The sequence below is a fragment of the Mus caroli genome, unplaced genomic scaffold (genome assembly GCF_978045245.1).
Source record: "Mus caroli unplaced genomic scaffold, Mus_caroli_1 scaffold_4, whole genome shotgun sequence".
Lineage (NCBI taxonomy): Eukaryota > Metazoa > Chordata > Mammalia > Rodentia > Muridae > Mus > Mus caroli.
The window spans coordinates 3938070-3961810 of NW_028227259.1; positions in this window are offsets into that span (position 1 = coordinate 3938070).

Here is a 23741-nt window from a genome sequence, read left to right on the forward strand (position 1 = left end):
TGCCAGGGGAAGTTTCTAAATAGTCCAACATGTGGGTATTAGTGGACAATCTTATGCAGTGTTAGTCTATATTGAAAAGGGACAAACTGAGCAAGGAAAAACACAAAATGCACACTTTGAAGGGAAAGGAGGAACCAGTAGCTAATGGAGCTAAATCCTAAGTTTAGTGAGATAAACTAATTAAAGAAGCCTGATGATAAATGGAATAAAGGGAGTGGTGACCTCAGTGTAAGGCCCTAACAAGTCAAGCTTCCAATTGGTGAAAAGAAATCAAAGAAAAGCTTAGGGTTGGGCCAGGAACACACACCTTAATTCCTAGCACTGGGATGGCAGAGGCAGACTTCAGTATTCAAGGCAGCCTGATCTGAAGAGCTAGTTCCAGGGCAGCCAACCTTAGGTAGTGAAGGAAATAATCAAAAACAAAAACCAAAGCTGGTTTTATATATATTTGAATGAGATGGTCATGTTCCAGGCCCATCAAGCAGATGAACCCGGCAGCTTCGGCCACATATATTAGAAGTGTCCCTGAATGAAGGCCTAGAGTAGCCATTGCATGATGCTGCAAAAATAAAGCCTGCATTACTTCAGAGACTCCAAGAGATAAAAGACATGGGATACCTGCTGAGGGAGGCTACTAATAGGGAGTGGAACCAGCCTAAGAGAAAGAAGTATGTTGCAGCCAATAAATCTAAAAGAAGTTAGAGACCTAAAGAATATTTTGAAAGCAGCCATGGAGATGTAGTTTGGAGTTTGGCCAGCTGGTTTTCAGTCTAGTTTTGGTGTAGTACTTCCTCCCCTTGCTCCCTTTCCACCCATTTGGAATGGTAATATATATCCTGTTCTATTGTTTGTTGCAAGTATATGATTTTTCTTTATTTTATTTTATAGGGAATTACAGTTGAGAGTTTGGCATGAGTCTCAGAACAGACTTTGAACTTTGGACTTAAGAGTGCTGATACTGTGAAAGAGTACTATGGTAGTTCCCACTATATATGGCTCCAATTTCTTATGTTTGAGTAGCCTGCAGTGTACTGGGATCAAATGTTAATGCTTGTTCTGACTTTCAAGATATGTGAATTTCCTAACCTGTAAAGGTCTCCTTCAGGGAATATGATTCAGTGTGCAGTCCAGTAAACTGAATCTAAGAGACATTACTGCTGATCATTAACAAGCATGATTTCTTGTTTTCTTATAAATTATTAATGCTAAGATTCATTTGTTATCTCTCCTCACCCTTTGGCTGTTGCCTAAACTTTATCTTTGTTTATTTTGGAAACCTGCTGTCCTAAGTAAGAAAGTATCCTTACACTTGACTATACACAAAGTGTCCAAATGTAAATAATCAAGAGTTGTCATTATTTTAAGAGTAGGAATGGTAGAACAGTTAATGGGTTCATGTTGATTTTGAATAACTGTAAAATAGAAAACAAAAGACAATGAAACCATTATCTATCTATCTGTCTGTCTGTCTGTCTGTCTGTCTGTGTGTGTGTGTGTGTGTGTGTGGTTTTCTTTTAGGTTCTAACATTGTTCTGTTTCCACGTAATAATAAAGATCATTCTTGGAAAAGTGACATTCTGTCTACATTCCCTCAAATAAAACATCCTTATTTGTTGACTTAGGTCTTCACTGGAAGAATTAGAAGTGTATTCATCATAAGTCACAATGGAGAAACAATGAAGAAACTTGTTCATTGAGATCTGATTGTCAGACTTATAATGATTTATAATACAAAAACACTAACACACTATTTGAGAATCAACTTTATTTCCTAGGACAGATTGTCTCCATTTTTTTTTTAATTCATACTGGAAACAAGGCTAAAATTAAAAGCAACAATGAGATAACATTGTTTAAAGTGTTATTAGAATCCAATTTCAGTAGTTACACACAGAGTAGGTCAAACAGCCTCAAGGAGACCTTTATAGGTTAGGATATTCACATATGTCCTTGTGTTCACTTTAGTATCCAGCAAAGTTTGTGTGGACCTCTTAGATGTTTCTCTTACCACATTACACAAAATACATTCAGAAGTAGGACCACCTTCACTTTACCCCCTTCTTCTCCCCATATATTCATCACAAGGGAACATGGCATGTTCTGGTTTTTAGAGATATAAAAACAAAAAGAGAGCTACATGTCTTTGTTTCAGTTGAAATTATAAATAGTATGTAAGGATACAATGTGAAATATTTTTAAAAATTAATAACTATAGATATTGCTTATTCAGCGACTACCATTCATCATTCCTTATGTTGATAAGAAAAACTGGATATCTCCATAAATCTCACAAGTAAAGTGTATTTTAAGTTTAAGTAAAATGTATATTTTAAGTTTAGGTAAAATGAAACTTAAGAGATTGCATAACTCATGATAAGTACACAGATATGAAACCAATTCAAACTAATATTTTCTAAAGCAATATTTTTACCATTTCAGTATTTTATTACTTCTGCTGATATACAGATGAAAATGTGTTTTTTCTCCTGAATAGGAGTATAGTATTACTCTGCTATCCATGGAGAATATATTTTAAGATCTCCATTAAATATTAAAATGTACACATGGCACTAAACCCTATATTACCATATTTTCCAGTAGCTACTTTGCCATGATAAAAATTTCAATTATAATTTAGGTGTAGTAAGAGACTAATAATAATAACTGATAGTAAAGTGCAATGATTTCTGTAATATAATAAAAATTATATTAATGTGGTCTTTATCTTGAAAGTCAGAACAAGCATTAACATTTGATCCCAGTACACTGCAGGCTACTAAAACATAAGAAATTGGAGCCATATATAGTGGGAACTACCATACTTATTTACTATGGAGTTAGGTGCTTAATATTTTCATATTCCTTATATATTGACATTAGTGCCAGTAAGCAGCAGTGTGGGAAATCTCTCTCTAGTCACAGACATCCTTACACTTTAAGATTCAACATCAAATTTTAGCATTTCTTTTTTACACTTGAATGTCAATGAACTGTAAAATCCAGATGGAGAGAAATGAGGATAATGAAGCCTGATAGAAAATGAGCTCTACACTTTTGAAGGAATGAGAAAATGTTTCACTTGTGAGGCTACTCTTTTTTTGGTTAGAGCAGGTGGTGTATGAAACATACTAAGGTGAGAGATGATGGGTTCATTTCTCATCTGTCTGTATTAAAATATCTAACTTAAGCAAGATTAGTATTATCAATTTTGTTTGACTGGCTTTATAATTAAAAATAGAAATAATTTTGCTCTTTATAACATTTATTACTCTTATTTTTCTCTCTAGTCATCATGGGTTATACATAAAGTCTTAGATAAAAAATATAATAAAGAGGCTGGGAGAAGGAAGAGAAAAACGAAGATGGCACAAAACACAGTGTTGTAGTTCTACACTCAAGAATACCATTCCTGGGCATATACCCAAAAGATGCTCCAACATATAACAAGGACACATGTTCCACTAAGTTTATAGCAGTCTTATTTTTAATAGCCAGAAGCTGGAAAGAAGCCAGATGTCCTTCAACAGAGGAATGGATACAGAAAATATTTACACAATGGAATACCACTCAGCTATTAAAAACAATGACTTCATGAAATTCACAGGCAAATGGATGGAACTAGAAAATATCATCCTGAGTGAGGTACATAAAAAGACAAACATGGTATGTACTCACTGGTAAGTGGATATTGGACAAAAAGATCGGAATACCCATGATACAACTCCCAGACCATATGAAGCTCAAGAACAAGGAAGAAAAAATGCGGATGCTTCAGTCCTTCTTAGAATGGGGAAAAAACTATTATAGGATGTAGATAGAGGGTGGGACCTGGGAGGGAGAGAGGAAGAGGAAGGGAGAAAAGGGTGGCAGGATCAGCTAACTGGACCACCCAGAGCTCCCAGGGAATAAACCACCATCCAAAGAGTATACATAGAGGGATCCATGGCTCTCTCTGTCTCTCTGTCTCTCTCTCTCTCTCTCTCTCTCTCTCTCTCTCTCTCTCTCTCTCTCTCTATATATATATATATATATATATATAGCACAGGATGGCCTTATCTGACATCCATGGGAGGAGATGACCTTGGTCCTGTGGAGGCTTGATGCCCCAGCATAGGGGGATGCTAGAACAGTGAGGCAGGAGTGGATGAGTGGGTGGTGGAGCACCCTCATAAAGGCAAAGTGGAGGGGGGAGGAGAAGGGGATGAGATGGGAGAGATGTGGAGAGGTAACTGGGAAGGGGATATCATTTGAAATGTAAATGAATGAAATGATTTAAAAATATTAATACTGTGAGGAAAATAAAAAGATTACATAGTGAAAAAATGCTGACTTCTACCTCACATTTGTGCTTACTTATTTGTAAACATTGATACTGTATCTAAAAAGAAAGAGCTCTGTGCTACGGCAATCTGGGAAAGAGTTACAAGCAACTTCTACGTCCTGTGACATCCTAATTTGTGATGATCCCTTGTCCTGGTGCTTATCTTGCTCCACTGTACCAAGAGAAAACAGGAAAAGGAAAATAATTATATGAAAAACAGATGATCAAGTAACACACTATGGTCTCACATAAGCATGTGTTTTTTAAAATGATACCAGAAATGATAACATAGACACACCCTTTCCTGAAAGTGGAAACTTTGACCTTTCTTTCAGTTATTAATAGATCCAGGATACAGAGCATTGTTAAGAGTATAGAAAAACTGAACATTATCAGTTGATTTGCTCTCATTAACAAACAATTTTAAGAACAGCAAAATTAACACCTTTTGGGTTTATAAAGCACATTTATAGACTGCCACTCATATCTCTTTTGCATATGACTAGGAATAGAATTACTGAATCATATGTTAAACATACATTGAACCACTTAACATACTTTAGGGTTGTTTTCCAAAATTACCTATGTGACTTTATATCCCCCACCAACTCTAAGCATAAACACATGCTTTCTCTGTTTCTTTTATCAATGATTTACATGATATATATATATATATATATATATATATATATATTCTTAAGTATTTCATAAAGGTATACTTTTTCAGTACTTTATTGTTACTAGCTTTGAGAGGTAATTGTTCTACAGATTGTCATATACAACATACTAGGTTAGGTTTTGTAGATAAGGTGGTTAGAACTTTGAATGTTGAGTAAGTTCAGTTCTTTACTGCATTTACTGTCTTGTTCCAGCTTCTGTCCATAGATTCCCATTGACTAAAGTTAGAAAGAAGATACACACATGATAAGTGGATATTAGCTCAGAAGCTCAGAATCCTCCTTAGAAGGGGGAACAAAATACCCAATGGAAGGAGTTATAGAGACAAAGATCAGAGCAGAGACTGAAGAAATGACCATCCAGAGACTGCCCCACTTGGGGATCCATCCCATAAACAGCCACCAAATCCAGACACTATGGTAGATGCCAAGAAGAGTCTTCTGACAGGAGCCTGATATAGGTGTCTCCTGAGGGGCTCTGCCAGTGCTTGGCAAAAACAGAAGTGGATGCTCACAATCATCCACTGGACAGAGTACAAGGTCCCCAATGAAGGAGCTAGAGAAGGGAGCTGAAAGGGTTTGAAGTCCCATAGGAGGAGCATCAATATGAACTAACCAGTACCCCCAGAGTTCCTTGGAACTAAACCACCAAAGAAAACATATGGTGGAACTTGTGGCTCTAGCTGTATATGTAGCAGAGGATGGCCTAGTTGGTCATCAATGAGAGGAGAGGGCCTAGGTCCTGTGAAGGTTCTATGCCCCGGTATAGGGGAATGCCAGGACCAGGAATGAGAGTGGGTGGGTTGGGGAGCATGGGGAGGGGGAAGAGATAGGTAAGAGATAGGTAATAGTTTTCAGAGGGGAAACTAGGAAAGGGGATAACATTTGAAATATAAAGAAAATATCTAATTTAAAAAAATAGAAAAAAGAAAGAAAGAGAGAAAGATAAAGAAAGAAAGAAAGAGAGAGAGAAAGAGAGAGAGAAAGAAAGAAAGAAAGAAAGAAAGAAAGAAAGAAAGAAAGAAAGAAAGAAAAAAAGGAAGGAAGGAAGAAAAAGAAAGAAAGAAAGAGAAAGAAAGAAAGAAAGAAAGAAAGAAAGAAAGAAAGAAAAAGAAAGAAAGAAAGAGAAAGAAAGAAAGAAAGAAAGAAAGAAAGAAAGAAAGAAAGAAAGAAAGAGAGAGAGAAAGAAAGAGAGAAAGAGAGAGAGGGGGGAGGACGGGAGGGAGGGAGGAAGAAGATGGCCCAAGCAGAAAATACTTCATATCTGAAATCTGAGAGTGAGATCTTTCTTGAGTTGATATGTTTTTGATGAACTAGAGAGATACTTTTGTAAAGAGCTTTCCTTTAGTGAAAGTATTTATAGCTAGATTTCAAGATGTATTGTAAGAATACATTGAAAAAAAGCTTTCCTTTATGACAAAATGTAAGTAAAAAGTTCAAAATATCCTGTTAAAATAACAATTTTTGTACATGAATAGTGTTTCTGGTTGATAAATAATCTTCTCATTTACTACTTAATAACTTCATAACAGAGTGATATAAATTTACTGGCCATTAGAGCTTAACAGTATCTGTTATCAGATACTGTTTATCAGATAAAATTACTTTAGCATGCTATCACCAAAGTCCTCCAGATTTTCAAGGTTGGTAGAATATGTATTTGAGACAATATACATTAGGGTTTTTTTTTTTTTTCTAATGCCATTCCATGCAGTCTTTTCTTGAGTTTGTTTCTACAAATATGTTAGAAAATGTTGATAATGTGAAAATAACCACATACTCATTTTACACAGGAGCAAGCCATCAGTGTAACTCTCTTGAATTGGGTAATTTGTAAAATGTAGGTAGTTCTTCCAAAATTTAAAAGTTACTTGTTAAAGATACAGTTATCTTTGTCTGCAGTGGAAAATTTGGTTTTCCCTTGTCTGGGGAGCAGATGGAGTTCTTTAACACTTTTTGAGACCACTGGCAAACCTGACAGCTTTCAAAATGCAGAGGGATGTGACACACATTCTAAACTGTAGGCAGAATAGTAATTGTAACAATTGTTTCATCACCTATTGTATGTTACAACCACACTTATGCTCTTCCTGTGAGCCGTGCCATCCAAACAGCAATTTAGTAAATGTGCCCATTCTGATAAATGTGTGAATTGAGATGATTACCTGAATATGGTGAAAACATATTTAAAACAATTTCTTTGTGTTAACTGAGACAAAAATAATCAAACAATGTGTCAGTGGCTTCTCTTCTTTTCACAGTGGCTATTCTCAGTTTTTGGACGATTTTACTTTGATTCCAATCCTGTGACTGTTATTCTTCCACTTTTGTCCAATAACCCATTACCACATAAGACTTTGTCTTATCTTGGGCCATTTATACCTTCATGAAGAACTTTCTGTTGATTATACTGTGAAATTGCTCTCAAGAAATGATTTGATGCTGTAGGTTCTCAATAACATAATTCTGATTACACTTTCCCAAGAACTGCTTAGACTCATTCCACTGTTGGTTAAATCATATTACATCAATTTTTGTGTCCTTCTCTACTTAAATGGACCATTGACAATGGTACTGTGAAGCTCGAGAACCATATGGTCACTGGTTATTTTTCCCATAAATTGTCATGATAATTGCATGCATTATATTTGCTATGAGCATAAAATTCACATTATTTTCTTTTAATTTTTGAGATTATAAAATAATCACATATTTTCTTCCCTTTTCTTGCTTAAAACACTCACATATATCCCTCTCTGCTTTCCTTCAAATTCATGGCCTCTTTACCAATTGTTATTGCATGTATATACATATATATTCCTTAATATTATGTGTTTAGTTTGTGTAATGTTACTTGTATATATGTTTCTAGGGATGAATTTTTGATTCTGAACAATTAATTGGTATGTTCTTCCATCGGGAAGCCTACTTCTGTAGTTCCCACTTTTTTTCAAATGACTATAGTTCTTTGTGTTTGTCTGAGACATCATAGACTTTTCCTTATTCACAATGGCATTTACTTTGGTGCTATACATGTTCATAACATGTTAGGTCAATCATGTAGGTGAGACTTTATGGATATAGATTATGACTCTATTAGGAAACACAACCTCACAGTAAACACCCTGACTCTCACAATCTGCCCATTCCTTATTTCACAGTGTTTTCTGAGCCTTAAGTGTAGGAATGTTGCATTTTAGATGGATTGTGGTTTTCTGCAGTAGTCTCTAAGTGTTGCAAAGGAGAGTTCCTTTGTTGAGGGGTAAGGACTACATTTATCTCTGTGTATAATACAAACGTTTTAAGGTTGAGATGTTAGGATTGCTCAGCATCAGAAAGCATATACCTTCCTCAGAATGTCAGTCAACTTCAAAACAGAAAAATTTGCTATATGAGTTCAGTAACTGTACAGGCCCACAAATTAGCAAAGAATATCACCCCAGATCCAAACAGTATGTCAAAAGCAAAAAGCATTTATTCTGCAGAAATTCAAGATGCAGGGGTCTACCATTCATCAAAATTGTAACCTTGAGATGAGTTCAAAGGCACAATATAAAGTCCTTTAAGGAAATTCCAGGGAGGGGTAAGTGAAAGGTACTCATTGGTTGGCGATATCTGTAGTGGTATGGGTGTCTCTGGGATTGGCTAAGGTTTCAGAAACTTTCCAGACTCTTGCTGACTGACTAGTTTTGCCTATGCCAGGTGGTGGGGCAGCTTCTGATTGGATGCTAGAAGGTTGTAGTTTTTCCTGAAACTGGTTGTTCGGTCATGGGAAACAGAAATGTAGGTCTATTCTTCTAAACTGGCATCTCATACCCTGTCGTGGAGTCACTCTGACTTGACTCTATCATCCTCTCCACCCACTTTGAATAATGCCCCATCTCAACTCCTTGAGATGTTTCTGTGAGTTGTTATTGCTGATTCAGGATCATCAAGAAGATTATGGATATTCATTCCTTGACAGACCTAACCAGTGCATTATGGAGAGTCCACAAGGCAAAGTCAGCATCAGTAAGATGAGAGGACTGATTAAGGCACATACAAGGGTGGTCAGCCAAAGAGACTCATACCAACCTTGGCTCTGTTCCCTTTCCATTTTTCTGTCATGCAGTCATTTTCTGACTAAGGCCCTAGATTCCATGATCACCTCTAAGTAGTTAGCATACAAACACCATTCTTCATCCAAAGTTATGCATAGTCTCCCTGCTGAAAAGAAGTAAGAGTAGGTTTCTTCTGTTTTGTAGGACTATTTCTGCCAGGGAGGAAAGGGAATCTTGCAGGGACATAATAACAGGTTTCCCATTTCCTTTAAGTCAGCATCTACAGCCATTCTCAGAGAGTTTTAGTGCTTATCTTGAAGTACTAAGGCTGAGGCTCCCATGCCAGCAGTTCTAGCCAACCCTATGCTAAGGAGAAACCCCAGTAACACAGCAGAGATGGTTGCCTCTTTATCTGATTGGTTTGAGATGCCATCTGGTAGAGTACAAGCTGTACCAGAACACAAAAATCTTGAGTCAGATTTAGAACTAGGGCAGAAATGCATGGGTTGATCCCTGAGGCTCAAGTCCATGTCCTCTGGGGGCAGCAGGTGTTCTGCAGTGGTAGAGGCTACAGTGTGGATGCAGAGGTGGGAATATTCTGAGGGTACTTGATTCCCAATGCATAGTTCCTGTCCATTATTGATTTCAGGGTTACCTTCCCTGACTATTAGATAACTGACTGTTGCCATCTAAATTGGTTACTATTTGTGTTCTGTGAATGATCCCCAGGAACTGCTATTTCTTCATGGCAAGGGGGCTGAGTATCCAATTATAACCAACTGACCTGAGTTAGATATCAACAGGAGAAGTTAAACCTGGAACTTGGCTTTTAATAGGTGTAAGGTACCTGGCCCAGGCACTTGAATGGTACCTCCTTGGGACAGGGGTAATGAGTCCAGATGAAGGGGTTAGTGCAGGTGGAACAACAGACTTAGGAGGCTATTGATTTGGTTTTGCTAACATATTGTTGTGTCCCAGTGGGGTCCCAGGCCCAGTCATGCTGGTCAGTTTTATGATGAATAGGGCCCCTGGGTCTCAGGCTGCTATTCTAGATTTCATACAGCCTTAGGCTCTATGTCTTTCTTCTTTTCCATCTGCCTTCCCTTCTCTATGCTTCAGTAAAATGCATGCAGACAAGATTACACCTATTGTCTGATTATAAGATTTTTCCCCAATTCTTGTCAGATTGATATATTCACCTGCCCATAATGGAGTTAAGGACACCATCCCAGTAGTCTCACAGCCCTAACTTGCACGGAAGTAGTGTACTGCTACATCTACTCCAGTAGTGACACGCATGACAGGCCTGAAAACGTGGACGCAGTCCTGAGGCAAAGACTTTCAAGGAAACTATGCCTCCTGGAACCTTGGCATTCCCATAGCCCATATATTCAAACCCTGTCCCGGCGTTAGTTTGGTGTATGGATCTGTGTGCTTTCTTGTATTATAGGTGCTTCCAAGTCATGATTTTACAAATACTTAAATCAGGTTGCATTTTACTCTCTGCCCTACACCAATGTCCAAGATAATCCTTGAAGCCAACCCTGAGCTTGGTATTCAGTAAGAATGTTACCTATTCAGTAACAGTCAAATTCACTTCTAGTAGAGACAGTGAAACTAATCAGGCATTATAATTTACTTAAACAGAGCTAGAAAAGCTCAGGGCTAGTGTGCATAGTAATTACTTAGGGCAATAGCCAAGTCACACCCAAACACATGAATACACAATGGCCTAGGAAATCGGTGGGTTGTAGTATGAAATGGTTGGTAGAAGGGAATTCCCCTTTTGCAGTTTTTCCACTGGGCCCAGAATAATAGCATAATCAGGTATTTACTAAAGAACCTCCCCCCCCCCGCCCCCGGCGGTGGGTTTAACAATAGACTAGCATTGCATTAGAGCATTCACCTGGCTCTGGTATTTAGCTGTTCTCAGTTGAAAACATGACCTGGCTTCCACCATCTTTTTATGTATACATTTTCTTTTGTTTTGTGTAAAGAACCAGTGTACCTTGGGAATGTACTTGTGCCACGCTCTCCAGTCGAGTCAGCTTGACAGGCTGAGGCTTGAAAGCTACTCATGAGGCAAAAGAGTTTCACAGAAACTCGCTCCTGGAGTCTGGTGTTCTCTCTAACCCATACATTAATTTTCCATTCCCGCGTTAGTCTAGTGTATGGAACCACGCGCTCTCTTTTACTATTATCCTATTATAAGTGCCTTTTAAGATTGAATTCTGACATAGCTAAAGCCAGTGTTCCAACAGTCCTAGAACGTCCTTGAGCAAGACCATGGGCTTGGAATTCAGGAAGAATGTTGCTATTCAGTGACATTCAGAATAGCCTCTGGTACTACACTATCACTTAGAATAAAAGCCAAGTCGCTCCCATATACAGGAATTTACAATGGTTTAGGAAGTAGATCGGGCTGTGGTTTTAGAGTATTGCATTATTCATGAGATGGTTAGCTAGAAAGGAACTTCCTAGTTAGAACCATGACTTGGGTGTGAAAGCCCTTGCCCTAGGAGAGTAAAGACCTCACACCTGGCTTCTAAGACTATAGCTGAGTTACACCCATACACATGTATTTACAATGGCCTAAGGGGAAGGTGGACTATACAATAGACTAAAATAGGAACTATGGCAAGGGCACGAAGCCCTTGACCCTGGCTTCTAAGATTAAGTGAATCTTAGGTGTAGCCCTTGTTGATCCCAGTTGTTAACAATGAATTCTATCCCAGGTGGTTCCCGTTAGACCTTCTGTGTTTGCATTCCTCTGTTTTATGTAAGAATCCAGTAACCTCTTTGTACCTTGCGAGTGTGTCACCCAACTTCCTTATTGTCTTCTGTATAAAAAGTTTGATGCTTGATTTGACACATTACATTCAGATTCTACACAACCTCTCCTGTGTGCATCTGTCTCTCAATTCATCCAATGCTTTACCCACCCTAGACTAGAGACCTGCTCCATGCAGACAAAGGGGCTCAGAGGGTCTGCGGCATACTTGCCTTGCCTTCTTGTTTTTTTTTTTTTTTTTTTTTTTTTGTTGTTGTTTTGTTTTGTTGTTGTTTTGTTTTGTGGTTTTTTTTTCTATATTAAAAGCCTGGTGTTTGCTTGGAAAAAATTACATTCAGATTCAGCACTCCCTTGTGTCTGCTTCTGTTTGTCATTTCTCACCTGTAACCAGAAACCCGTTCCCTGCAGATCTGAGACCCAATAGAGTTTTGTCTATAGCAGTCTACCACTGTCCCATACTGGTTTTGTTATGCTTTGTCTTTATTGCGCCCAAGTTATATGTATAAAGTGAGGCCTCTTATGAATTGGTTGGGCAGGTCATTTGTAACAGTTCAACCAGATCAAAGAACATGACAGAGAACCAAATATTTGCTGGAAACATCTAAGAGGTCTGGTTGAGGATTTCCTCTGTTCCTGTGTTAGTTACTGTCCAGATGACATTATGGCGCTGGTGGAGATTGGCTGCTGATGTAACAAGCTTTAAGCAGTGGGAAAGAAGGATTAGGATCCTTGAAGTTGAAACTTTAATGGACCTGTAAGATGTGGGGTTGCCTTCCATTGCTCTTGAGGTAGGTCATCTGGAAGTCTCTCCTGTGTATATCTCAACTGCTGGGACATCTCTCTTTCTCATCAGGCTTAATGTGGGAGTGGTATATCCACATCTGGATTCTGTCAACCTTCACAGCTGCAGCCATGGTCAGGATCACGGAATGAGGTCCCTTCCAGTGGGGTTTTAGAGTCTTATGGTGATGCCTCTTAATCCAGACTTCTTCACCTGGTTCAAAGAAATAATGGTTAGGGGAAGGGAGAGATTCATAACCCTCATGGATGGTGGGTCATAATTGCTTCTGAACATCCAAGACATCAAGAAGTCATACTAGTAATATTCAGATAGATTATCAGACCAGAATTTAGGCAACATGGCAGGGTATCTGCCATATAGGATCTCAAAGGGAATAAGATGTATCCTCTCTACCTGTCCTGAACTCTGGGGTCTGTATTCACAATGCAGCTGCCAAATGGTCCCCAAGACATCTACCAAAGATTGAGTTACCTGAGAGATGAATGACAGTCCATTGTCAGACCCAAGCAGGGTAGGTAGACCATACCTGGCTATGATGCCATCTAGAATCTTCTTTGCCACTGTGTTAGCAATCTTCTTCTTTCAAGGGTATGCTCCTACCCATCCTGAAATGTATCTATGAATACTGGTAGATACTTACATCCATATGTTATTGGCTTTACTTCTGCACAATCTGTTTCCCAATTGGCCCCTGGCTGCTGGCCTCTAATTCTGGTTCCTGGTAGAGGTTTGAGGGTTTCATGGCCTAAAGTGGGACAATTTGAGATTACCTGATCAACAAAGTATTCCAAGTCAAATATTTTCTACTTTGTACCTCAAAACAATGCCTTTAATTTTTTGATCACCCAGATGCAAGGCCTGATGGATTTGATGCACAAGTTGTTTTAAAAACTCCTTGTAGCATGGTGAAGGCCTCAGTAGTATACAGCTATCCATCTTTCCTGTAGATTCCCTGACATTTGAGCAGATCATGTTTGTCCTCAGTAGTATATTTGGGGATGGCAAGGCTTTCAGGATGTGGGCAGTGGAAGCCTGGGCATCCTGTCTTGTGACTTTACCAGCTATCCTCTTTACTTAGGCTATTTCTGATGTCCTCTATTTTTATTCTCTGGGAAATGTATTATGTCACCTTGAGGAGAAATCATAGTGCCTCCAGTAAAGCAAATAGTTCTTCCTTATTTTTGACGGTTTTTCCTTCAGCAGTCAGCATTCCCTTCTCTTGGTATATAGACCCATGCACATGAGCCATAGCCAAAGCATATCTACTGTCAGTGTAAATGTTGGCTATTGCACTTTTTGCCAATTTTAAAGCCGGGGTTAGAGTCTTTAGTTCAGCTTGCTGGGCTGAAGTCTTGGTGGCAAAACAGTAGTCCAAATGACAGTCTAAGTACACCACTGCCCCCTTCACATACCTGTTTTTTTTCTAGATGAAGTTACTCCTATTCATGAAGTAGATGCACTCAGCATACATCCGGGTATGTATGTCAGTCTGGTCTGGCTTAATGTTTTGAACTGAAATATAGCTCAATCATGCTATATGTCTGAGGACAGGTCCTGAAGGAGGGTAGCTTGGTTTAGGGGAGATGTAGGTTATCTTATTCAGTGTGTATGTTTTGGGGGAGATTCATGAAGTACCTGTACTTGCACTGGACAACCATCAGCTGGGTGGATTCTGGAGGGTTCCTTCAATAACATGGCTGGTGAAGATAACCGATAAATTCCTGCCCCATAGTTATCTTGTCAGTGTCCTTGGCCAGCAGAACAGTGGCAGCTATGATCTGGAAGCAGGCTAGTTATTCCTGAGCTGCCAGGTCTAGCTTCTTAGATAAATAGGCTACAGGTCTGTTCCATGGACCCAAAGTTTTGGTGAGCACTCCTTTTGCTATCTCCTTCCTTTCATCTATGTATAGGAGAAAATGTTTGTGAATGTGTGGGAGGGCCAGGTCTGGTTACTCCAATAAGGCTTTTAAGGTCTTAAAAGCCATGATCATCTCAGGGGTCCATTTTATCTCATCTTCTTGGCCCATTGTGTCCTTACATAATGGTTTTGTTGTCTCAGTGAACACTGGCACCCAGAGTGTACAGATTCCTGGAGGATCTGCAAAATCCCCATACTTTTCTTCAAGCTGATAGCACTGGGATGCTGAAGATGGTTTGCTTCTAGGCAATTCATCCAACAGCATGAATTGGCTCCACTTGACTATGTACTCCAAATAAGTGACTTCAAGTTGACAAAGCTGAGCCTTCTTGGAAGAAACTGGGTAGCCCAGTTCCTGTGGCAGGTCTCAAGTGGCCTCTTGGCATGTCTCAAAGTCAGGGGCCATAATTAGGAGGCCATGTACATATTGGAGTAAAGTTATTTACAGGTGAGCCCACTGGTACTCACCCAAGCACTCATGAAATGTCTCATCAAACATTGTGAGTTCTTGAACATTTGAGGCAGATATGTCCTGTTGGGGCCGGCCTGCGGCTCTCATGTCTGGGTTCAAGCCTGGGAGGCATCTTGGAGCTGAAAGAAAAAAGGGAATCTAGGCGGGTAGAGAGAGAAATGGAGCCAAGACAGTATTCTGATCAAGACTCAAATGTTTAATGATAATCTGTACTTTTAAAGAGGGAAGCCCATCCCCAGTCACACCAAGTTCCTTGTGAAGTTGTCAGAATTGGCTTTTAGCAGGAACTCGCTAAAATCACAGTTCAGTGTTAACTCTGGAAAATCTTGGAGAACTGGTTGATTTGGCTTCAGGCAGGTAGCAGGCAGTGTAACATCAAAGGACAGTGATGAGAAGCAGCACAGCAGGTGGCTCTGCCTCAGTGGCAGATGGTCTGAACCAGCCTGGCTATGCTGGAAGGAGGTTACAGTGTCCAAGTCAGTTGTCCATTGAAGCCTCTCTCCAAATCTTGTCATTTGAAGGCAAAGAGAGGATGGCTTTGGGTGCAATAGACAGGCTGAAGAAACCATTCTTCAGGTCAAACACAGTAGGCATAGTGTGCTTGGGAGGGAGACTGAACAGCAGGGTGTAGAGGTTTAGAACTGAGGGATGGGTGCTTCTTATCCAATTGTTTACCTCCCTCAAATTCTGCACAGTTAGATAGTCACAGGAATGTGACTTCTGGTCAGAAGGAGAGGGGTGTTCCATGCTGATTGGCAAGGAATGAGAATCCCTGCTTCTCAGAGCCTGTTGATGTGCAGGGAGCATCCCCATTCTGGCTTCACTGGGCATTGAACATTGCCTGATTTGGGCTGAGGTGTCCCCAGCTTTACTTAGACTAGAATGAGGGTCGAGTAACAGTCAAGTCCTATCAGATTCTTCTCTGTACAGACCGTGGGGAACTTTGCCAGAAACTTCTAGAGCAATGGGCTTAGAGATGGATTCCTCTTCTAGGGCCAGGATCAGAGCATGGATGGGTCCATTCTTATCATGCACTCCCTCTGGGCCAAAATGGATTTGGGTTTCCATTTTGGTGAGAAGGTCCCTTCTCAGCAGGGTGTATGGATATCCAGGTATGACAATAAATATCTGATTTATCCATCCCATTTCCGAGTCTACCTTTATTCAGGTAATTCATGGATAGGGCTTGATGCCCGTTGCCCCTTGCACCCATGTTGTCTGGCAGTGGCCCCAGTGGTTCTTTCAAAACAGAGTTTTGTGCCCTCATGTCCACCAGAAAGTCTATGGGCTTCCCCTCTACCTTTGGGGTTACCCAGAGCTCATGGGGGTGGAGGTTTGATTCCTGGTGCCCTCAGTCTCTGAGTTCTGACTTTGAGCTTCCTCTTGGGGCACTTGTTTTTCCAATGCCTTGTTTATTTGCAGTAAGCACATTGGTCCTTCTTCAGTGCCACCCAAGTTCTAGATTCCCCATCAGTCTGGTTCTGCTTCATTTTTCTCATCCATGAGCCATGTCCTTCAGTTCCTTGGTGTCCTTTTAGCCTCCGGGGTGGTGGCTAGCAGGACTTTTGTCAGTTCTTTTGCTCTATTGATCCTGGAAGTTTGCTTGATTGTTAAAGACTTTTTCTGCTGTACCTACCTATCACGTCCAACTCCGCCAGCAAGAAAGACACAACCACCAGTTCTTCTTAAAGCAGTTTACTCAGGCAGCTTCTCTTTACAAATCCCCCAGCCTCTCTGGTTGCAAGTGTTTTTCTCCACTCCAGCCACAACCACTCCCCCACCAATCACCACAGGTCACATCACCTCACCAGGCAGGCTTGCTCAGCCAATCAGGGATTAAGGGTGGGCCATCCACCAAACATGGGCTTGTTTACAGCCAGGAGTAGATTTCCATCCGGCTGGCCAGGGAGCCAGAATGGCTTCCCACACCTACCAGCTCTGTCAGCTGATTACCTGCAAATCCATCCAATGTCAGGAGCTGCCTCGTTAACAAAGGCCATTTTCACAGCTGTTTCCCTACCCTCAGGATCAAAGGGGGTGTAGGTTCTGTAGACCTCTAAAAATCTTTCCAGGAGATTTGTAGGACTCTTGGTATTCCCATGGGTAACCTGGTTTACCTTAGATAAATTTGTGGGTCCCCAGGCGGCCTCTCAGAGGTACCCCATCAGAATCTGGTCATAGACCTGGAGCCTCTCCTTACCTTCAGCAGAATTATAATTCCAGTCAAATTGAGCCAAGAAAAAGATGCATCAATACCAGCCTGGATCTGGGTGAGAAGCCCATTTGCTTCCCATTTTTGGGTGGCCCGCACAATCTGTTCCCTTTCTTCAATAGGGAAGTGGATCTGGAGCAGTGTTGACAAATATCCCAGACAGGCTGGTGTGTATGTTAGCATCAGTGAATCACTGAAGATTTATTATTAAGAACTCAAAAAGTATGCAAAAGCAAAGAATGTTTATTGAACAAATTCCTACATGCAGGGGCTGAATTCCATCAAAATGGAAGGACCCCTACTGAATTTACAGATTCAGTTTTGTTTTTAATTTTTAATTTTTATTTTTTAAAATGATTCTATTTACTGTTTTAAGGAAAAATTACAAAGTTTATATAACAACACTTAAAGTCTGTGATTCTGCTGATATAGTACTATAGATGACATTGATAAATTATAAAATGCATTTACTTTAAATAATATTTTTTGTTGTACATTTGTTTTGTTTTGATTTGTTTTGTTTTGTTTTTTAGCAGATTCAGTTTTAAAGCCAAAAAAGGAACATTATCTAGGAGTGTGTGATCTATATTTTGGTTGGTGATTCTATCTTTGGGGGTCTTGGTGATGCTATGATTGATTAGGGTTTTGTTTCAACTATATTTGACTAACTATTCTTGCTCCATGCCAAGGAGGTATAGCTCTAGACAGCTGCAAGTTTTGCTAGCTGTCCTCTTGCAAGCTGGGGAGGTGTCCATTTTATACAAGCCTGTTAGTGTAGTCTTGGTCAATTAGTTTGCAGCCTGTCACTGAGTCAGCCTGGCTCAGGCCAATTCACTTCTTTAAAGTCAACATGATGTAATCTAAAAGAACTATGAGAGCTGATAGCCTTTCTGAAAATAGGGGATTCTGCAACTTGCAATTGTTAAGGTCATTACTGGCAAGTGGCAAATAGGTCATTAATTGTCTCTGTTGAGCATCTGGGGGTCCAGTTACCCAGAGAGGTAGAGATGTGGTTGAATCAGCCTGCTGGACAGTACAGGCTTGAGTGTGGAGTTTACTCCAGGTGGAGTCAGGAGCTTCCTCCTCTCCTGCCTGTGCAGGAGACAGTGGCAGTGGCAGCAGGGACAAGAACCTAAGGAGGAGGGCAGAAATCCTCTTTGGAGGTATAGGGAGGAAGAAAGGTAAGTGGCTGAGGCTAGTTCTCCTTCACAGGAAGGACAGTGGGAAATGGTACAACCGTTCACAGAAAAAGTTTCATCCAGGCAGGGGTTTTTCTACCAGATATTGCCACAGAGTGATATATGGCACCTGGTCTGGGTGGTCCATGGCCTCATAGATTATAACATTTACCCTGTAAATAGTGGGGAGATGGAAAGTCCCCTCCTTGGGGCATTCTACTTTGAAGGTGGGCTATTCATTCCTGTAAAATGAGAATAGTTTGCAGAGATGAACAACCAGACCTAAGTCTTCTGGAACATGGGGAAGTTCTTGAAATGATTCAAGACTAGGCCCAAGGGGGTAATCTGTGTCTTCCCCATCTTAAGAATCAAAGGATTTAGACAAAGAACTTGCACAGATGAACAAATTCAAGAAGAAAATATCCACATACCAACACAGAAAGAGGTTCCCAAGAAAGTGAATGGAAAACAGAAAGGCTATCTCAGATGGACTTCCTCCTCTCACACTAGAGATGCCAAAGATGCACAGCTGGTTCAGAAGTCAAGTTATCCTTTTCTGGTTAGGGGGTCAGGGGCATCCTCCATAGTCCCTGGATGGGTGGCAAACAACAATTCCACTTTGTTTCTCTCAGCCTCCAGATTGTTTACAGACAGAGAAACACACATAAGCCTTGGAGCACTTCACACTTACTGATAAAATGGGGATCACTATCTCCCCCAAACACTCCGCTATCTGTGTGTGAGGGTCTCCAGTGATTTTGTACAAGCCTCAAATGCCCGAGTCACCAAAATAGCAACCCAGACGCAAATAGTATGCAAAAGCAAAGAGCATTTATTCTCCAGAAAAGCAACATGCAGGGGTCCACCATTCCAGCAACCTTGAGGTGAATTAGCAGGCTCAATTTAGGGGATTCCAGGGATGAGTAAATGACTTTTATCCCGATTTGTTGGCTCTATTTCTATGAGTGTGTGTGTCTCTGAAAATGGTTAGGGCTCTAGAGACTTTGCAGAATGATTGCTACTCACTACTCTTGCCTCAGGCCAGGCAGTGGGGAAGCTCCAGTTTGGCTGCCCACAGGCTGTGGTTTTTCCTGAAACTGTTTTATTTTATTTCATTTCATTTTATTTTATTTTATGTTATTTTAACTTTTTTTCAGTTCTGGGAAACAGACATGTAGGTCTCATCTCCTGAACTGGCATCTGATAACCTGTCATGGAGAGTCAGTCTGACCCATCCCTTCAAACTAAAAAGTATGTTTTGATCCAATGCAGAAAATGAGAGTTAGAATTAAAGCTGCCATTGTAAAAGTAACTGTTTTTCACCTGATGTAACAGTTTTCTCTGAGATTTACTGCTGAATAAACTCACTCTTTCTAGTTTTCTCTTAAATTTTTGTTGGCTGGTTCAACTCAGCCGATTTGGCCAAACTCCATCCCAGGCGCAGTGATTCAGCCTCAAACTCTAAGCTTTACTGAATTGCTTGACTTGGCCTCAAAGTAACTCTAGCAATCTGTCCTAATCTTATACCCCTTCTAATTCTCTGGCTCATTCTGTCTTCACCTGGGTCTAGCTTTTTTATTTTATTTTATTTTATTTTATTTTATTTTATTTTATTTTATTTTTTGCAAAGTGTCTCTGTACAACTCTCCTAATAAAAACTGCCTCTGAACTCCACAAACTGAACTGCCATGAACTCCACTCCACTGCATTGCCTCTCAACTCACTGATTCAACTGAGGTGACTGTCAGTAGATCCGTGTGCCTTTGAGTGCTGGGATTAAAGGATTGCACCACCATGTACAACTAAACTTCTCTTTACCTGAAGCTTATACTATACCAGATTGGCCTTGAACTCAGATACCTGCTTGCCTCTGTCTCCTGGGATTGAAAGCTTGTCTGCAAGCCAACTGGATTTTACAGACCTGGAAGGTTTTCTGCCCTCGCCAGAGCAAATATGTACTGGATTAAAATTCTTCTACATGCATTTTCATATTAGGGAGTGAAGATTACCCAAATTTAAATTCTCTAAATATTGGGTCCATAAACTATCTTCAGGACCTGGGTAAAAACTGATAGGAAAGTGAACTGATCCCATAATCAGCTTCCAAACGCTGACACCATGGCATACGCCAGCAAGATTTTGCTGAAAAGGCCCTGATATAGCTGTCTCTTGTGAGGCTATGCTGGGGCCTGGCAAACACGGAAGTGGATGCTCACAGTCAGCTATTGGATGGAACACAGGGCCCCCCAATGGAGGAGGTAGAGAAAGTTCCCAAGGAACTAAAGGGATCTACAACCCTATAGGTGGAACAACAATATGAACTAACCAGTATCCCCCGGAGCTCATGTCTCTAGCTGCATATGAATCAGAAGATGGCCTAGTCGGCCATCAGTGGAAAGAGAGGCCCCTTGGTCTTGCAAACTTTATATGCCTCAGTACAGGGGAACGACAGGGCCAAGAAGTGGGAGTGGGTGGGTAGGGGAGTGTGTGTGGGGGCGTCTGGGGGACTTTTGGGATAGCATTTGAAATGTAAATGAAGAAAATACCTAATTAAAAAAATAGAACTCATCAAAATAATAAAAGATCGAACCTGATCTAGGGATACACAATGAAAATATTACTACTATACTTTGAAAGACTGATGAAATTTGTGGGCCAGAATCTATGTAGAAAATGTATATTTTAGTATCATCATCCTTTGAATTCTTCAGAGAAAACCCATGTGAACTCAGTATCTTTAAAATGAGTGTTTTAAATACAACCAATTTAGTCTCTAAAAGGTCCCCTAATATCCAGAAAAAAAGCTATTGAATTTGGTATCAGATTGTTTGTTTTTATAATATTAAAGAAAGTAAATACTGCCTAAGCTTATTTTTAAGTGGAAGCTTAAATTGGCTGTGTAATTAAAATAATGAACATGCATTTCATCATGAGTATCATCTTTTAACTGTCCTCATGCTAGTTGTGTATTAGTTAAAACTGCAAATAGATAATAATATAGCAATGTGATATCTTCAGTATAGACATCTCCCTCAACCTAATAACTTAGGGGGGAAATGAGTGTGCTCTGACAATATATAATATTCTAATGCTTCTAAAGTAATGCAGCGATATATAAATATAAAACTTATGAAAGGTCCTTTATTTATTTTTAATAACAATGCCATTAATAAAGTGTAATCTTTAGTTCTTCAAATAGACAGCATGTCAGTTTCGTGTGATGTGCTGTAAACTAGAAATTACATTTTTCTACATGGCAGATGAAAATAAAGGGAAGCAGAAGTCATGCCCATGGATACACAAGTGGTTAAAGAGAGGAAGCAGAATTTTAGGGTTGATACCTAGTGTTGTCAATATCCAGCATATTGTTCCCTGACAGCTGTTGTTTGCAACATAGAAAACAAATCAAACTAGCCTCATACACTCAGAACTGAGTGCCACTGTCTACCCAGTGTTATCTTTCACTGATAAATTATTTGCAATTTAACAATTTCTCCATTTGTTACATACTAACTATGGAAAATTACTGATCAGTTTTAGCCAATATTTCCTTTATTCATAGTCCTACAAACATCTCATATATTGCTGAAATTTTTAACACAGCTTTTTGTCATTAAATTGTCTTAGTTTGGGTTTTACAGACATTATGACCACAGCAACTCATATAAAAACATTTAATTAGGGCTGGCTTACAGGGTCAGAGGTTCAGTCTATTATTATCAAGCAGGAGCATGACAGAGTCCAGGCAGGCATGATCAGGAGGAGCTGAGAGTTCCATATCTTTGTCTGCAAGCTACTAGCTGATACTGGCTTCCAGGCAGCTAGGAAGAAGGTCTTAAAGGACACACCCATAGTGACACATCTACTCCAACAGAGCTACACCTTCTAATAGTGCCACTCCCTGGACAGAACATATACAAACCATCAAAATTGTGTTTGAATTTATAGTTGTGACCTCTTTTCTAAACCAAAACTTTGTTCTTACGATTTTCAGCTTTGTATCAGTTTCTACTTAGTTCAAGTTCCAGATGGTCACCATATATCCAGATGTATATATTGTTTATTCTGGAATGTTGGCTGATTTTATGTTAGTTTCTGCATTTTCTTTCAAGAGTAATTTCCAAAATCTTACGTTTATGTAAACCTCCTTGCCAGCTAGCTTCAAATTCAATATCTTGAGTTTATTCCCACAGGTGAAGGATACAGGCTGATTTATTTTTATCTGTCTTTTTATCTACAGGTGTTGGATGTGATAAGAGAGTTCAGGAAGGTGAACACACACTTGAAACCTCATTCCATCAGCAGGCATGAAAGGATCCTTTGTAAACAACTCTTGTTTTCATTATTGTTATGACAAAAATATCAATCTAAGCATTTTACTTCCCCAACTCGTGAGCTATACTTTTAAACAAATTGCATTACAAAGATATTCACTAAAATGTATGCTTAAAAATATTATTGCCTGTACTTGCTGGATTTTAAGATTTTAATCTTTTTAAATGAATTTAAGATTTTGCTTTATTTTATATTGTAAGATTATATACTTTTTATTTTAAGATTATGCATTATGGACATTGTCTAGTACAATATCTGTAATAATTACATGGCATTTTTTTATACCTTTAGAGATCAGCAAATTGCAGAACATTTAAATAACTTGGCAATAAGAGACAGAGAGTATTTTGGATCAAGGAAAGAGTAGCTTTAAAGTCTGGGCTTTTGTATTCAGCCATGATGGTTTAATTAGGTGTGTGACTCTAAAAATTTCCAGTTGAATTAAATTTGAGTCAGTTTTGATCTTTATCACTTCACAGTGACATTTCTCTTGAACATTTTATATTATAGGTATCTAACTACATGAAATAGTAACAGAGAGCCCACATCAATAAGACATTTTGGAGATTGCCTAAACTGCCCATCAATTTTATCTTTAGGGATTTCTGCCATGATTTTAAAACTAATGCAATACTATCATGTGTTGTGTCTTTTTGTAAAAATAAACCATTCTAAACTCTGTTATTTTTGCTTAAAAACAGTACGTATTCTCACATTCTTTGACTTATTCTAATAATTTTATAAAGTGAGCAGTAGAAGGACTTTATCCTTCCTATGCATGTTTGTATGAATGTGTCATCCAAGCATGCATGTACACTCACTTCAATCCATCTCTATTTCACAGCATTCTCCATTTTTGCCCTTTCTCATATTTCATTTCGTCTACATTTCTATGGACTCCTTATAAGTATAATGACTTTCTTGATGTTCTCTAAATTCTCAAAGCAAAGCCAAACCTCATCGTATTTGCATTGACTGTGTTCTTTGATAATATG